The 2886-nt window shown below is 44.1% G+C and overlaps 1 long non-coding RNA gene across 1 annotated transcript; it reads left to right on the top strand.

The window, feature by feature from the left end:
• Positions 1–1181: 1181 nt before the first annotated feature.
• Positions 1182–2245, top strand: LOC117184679 (uncharacterized). The gene is made up of 2 exons (XR_004470095.1): positions 1182–1473; positions 1550–2245. It is a non-coding gene; the product is annotated as an uncharacterized lncRNA (long non-coding RNA).
• Positions 2246–2886: the final 641 nt, after the last annotated feature.

Genomic DNA, 2886 nt, shown 5'->3' on the forward strand with positions numbered 1-2886 from the left:
ATCATGACGCCCAGACGAAAAGCGTACAACTTCTTTTTCGTTCCGCACTCCCACCCTTCCCCCGGCCCCCCTTCCACAGTGCTTGGAAAAGCGACGAGAAAATGAAAAGTCTATAAAAAGTTTACTTTTTTAATACTTTTCGCATTTATATGTAATAAAAATCTTGTAAAATGCGCCTTTTTTGCACTTCACAATGCGCCCCATGTGGATGGGCATCCCCCACCTAGCACTACTCCCCCCGAAACACCCGCCCTCGAACCACCCCTCGTTTAGGGTTCAGTGCAAAATTCTGTTATACTCGACTGGCGTCTCCGGCTTTCGGCCTCCGGCAACTTGCAACTATGGAACCACAGTTCTGGATCTTCCTGGTTCCACGGGGATCCAAGGAGGAGAGTCCTGGGCCTGGCTGCTTCTGTAACTTTTGTGTAACATTTGCTGCAACAACAAGTGGCAGCACTTGAAATCCAAGCGGCGTAATTCCAGCAGACGACCAGAACGAGAATGCTTCTTAGCCGGGGCTAAGCATCTCCTAGGGGGCTGCCGCTTCCGCCGCCCCGCCCGAATGAATGAGTCTTTGAGCAAAGAACGTGGAGATGTTGTCAGGAGCGAGGAGTGAGGACGAGGACGAGGACAAGGACGGACAAAAACAACATTATTGAGGAAAAAGGTTTAATGCGGCCTAAGCTCTCCGTCTCCGTTTTCTTCCTCTAAAGGATATCTTGCCCTGATGGTGGTGGTAGTGGTGGTGGTGGGTGGGTCGTCAATCGGCATTTGGCATTTGGCATTTCTAGCCATGGCAACCCCTCCGCCCCTCCGCCCCGCACAACCCCCAAACCACTCCCAACCTAAACCCAAAACCCAAAGCGCTGATGAGGTTGTGCAGCAGGCCACAAAATCCCAGTTGCCTGCCTCCGCTGATTGGCCAACTAATCCCCTCATATCTTTGAACAGGGTAGCAGCGAGTCCGGGATCCCCGTCTGCCCCTAGCCCTCCCCTCCCCACCCCCACACAGCACGTTTAATAAAGTCCTGGAGAAAAGTGAGAGTGAAAGAGCTTTGCCGGGGCAAGCATTTTTCAATTTTTCACTTTAATCAAATTAAAATTCATTCGTTGCGCTTATGAAGCGTGCAAGGGCGTGGGGGGCACAGCCCAGGCAAAAAGTGGGTTTTGTTGTACCACTGTCTGCCGCTGACAGACGGAGCCGCGACGCGACGCGTCCCTTGCACATTGCCAGGGCAACGGGCCCGGCCCATGAGCCCATCCACCCACCAGCCCGCGAAGTTTGAATGATTTTTTGTGAAGCCTGATATCCTCTGGAAATATTTTGGGAACGAAATTCATGGAGTGGAGATTGCAGATCATCCGAAGCCGCTGAAAATTGCTATCTCGCTATTTTCTACTGATATTTAAGCGAGAACCTACACAAGAACACCTCTAATTGTCAAGAATTTCATTGGAATTCTATTTGCGAGGGTATTTTTTTTGTCTATCATCCAGCAGTGACATGCTCTGGCACTTACTTCTCATCGTTTTTTATTTCTTTGTTAAGTTTGCCAGCCCGAAACTTGGTCCGCAGCTTTGCATTGCGGTCGACTTCCGTCTCCCGACTCGCAACATCCCCATACCCATAGCCATACCCATACCCATCCGCATTGCCATTTCCATCCTAAGTCCCATCCCCATCCCCCCAGCCGAAACTCCAACGCTGCAAGGCATTTTTTGGGCAACTACAATGAATGTACATTTTAGGCAGAGACCCGGACCCGGACTCGGACCCGGACCCCGGCCCAGACCCCGGCACGGATGCAACAGCAGAAGCAGCAGCAGCAGCCACCCCCCAGTTCCAGTACCAAGGCCCGGGGCGATGAAATTTGATAAATATGCGTACATATTAGTTTCAGACCCACCCACGGATGAGCGAGAGATGAGAGCCAAAGCTCGAAATAAAACTAAAAAACAGCCCCCGGGCGGAAATTTTACTTAAATTGCGCTTTAAATTAATTTTCCCCGGCCAAGGACGAGCCAGAACACCGCCCTTTCCCTGCGATGAGTGGTGTCGAGTGCTGTGCCGAGATTTCCGAACCTCCCAAAAGTGTGATTATGAAGCACTTCTGCAGGACAACTCGTAGGACTAAGACTAGCACCAGAACTTGGACTTGGACTAGCACTAAAACTTGGGCAAGGGACAAACATGATTGGGTTGGGTGTCTGGCACAATAAACTGCTTATGCAAATGCAAAATCAATATGAAGGGCTGATGCTGATGTTAATGCCCCTCCTATTCGGAATGGAGCCCCGTATCTTTTTGCTCCCAGCACAGGAGTAGTCGAAGGAGTTTTGTTGAACGCTGCATAATTTTAATTGGGAATTAATTTACAGAATAACAGTTATTCCATAAAAATTAAGAATAACAATTATAATAATCGTTATTCAATAAAAATCAAGAATAACAATTATAATAACAGTTATTCCATAAAAATCAAGAATAACAATTATAATAACAGTTATTCCATAAAAATCAAGAATAACAATTATAATAATAGTTATTCCATAAAAATCAAGAATAACAATTATAATAATAGTTATTCAATAAAAATCAAGAATAACAATTATAATAATAGTTATTCAATAAAAATCAAGAATAACAATTATAATAATAGTTATTCAATAAAAATCAAGAATAACAATTATAATAATAGTTATTCGATAAAAATCAAGAATAACAATTATAATAATAGTTATTCAATAAAAATCAAGAATAACAATTATAATAATAGTTATTCAATAAAAATCAAGAATAACAATTATAATAATAGTTATTCCATAAAAATCAAGAATAACAATTATAATAATAGTTATTCCATAAAAATCAAGAATAACAATTAT

Source organism: Drosophila pseudoobscura, chromosome X, assembly GCF_009870125.1.
Source record: "Drosophila pseudoobscura strain MV-25-SWS-2005 chromosome X, UCI_Dpse_MV25, whole genome shotgun sequence".
Taxonomy (NCBI): Eukaryota; Metazoa; Arthropoda; class Insecta; order Diptera; family Drosophilidae; genus Drosophila; species Drosophila pseudoobscura.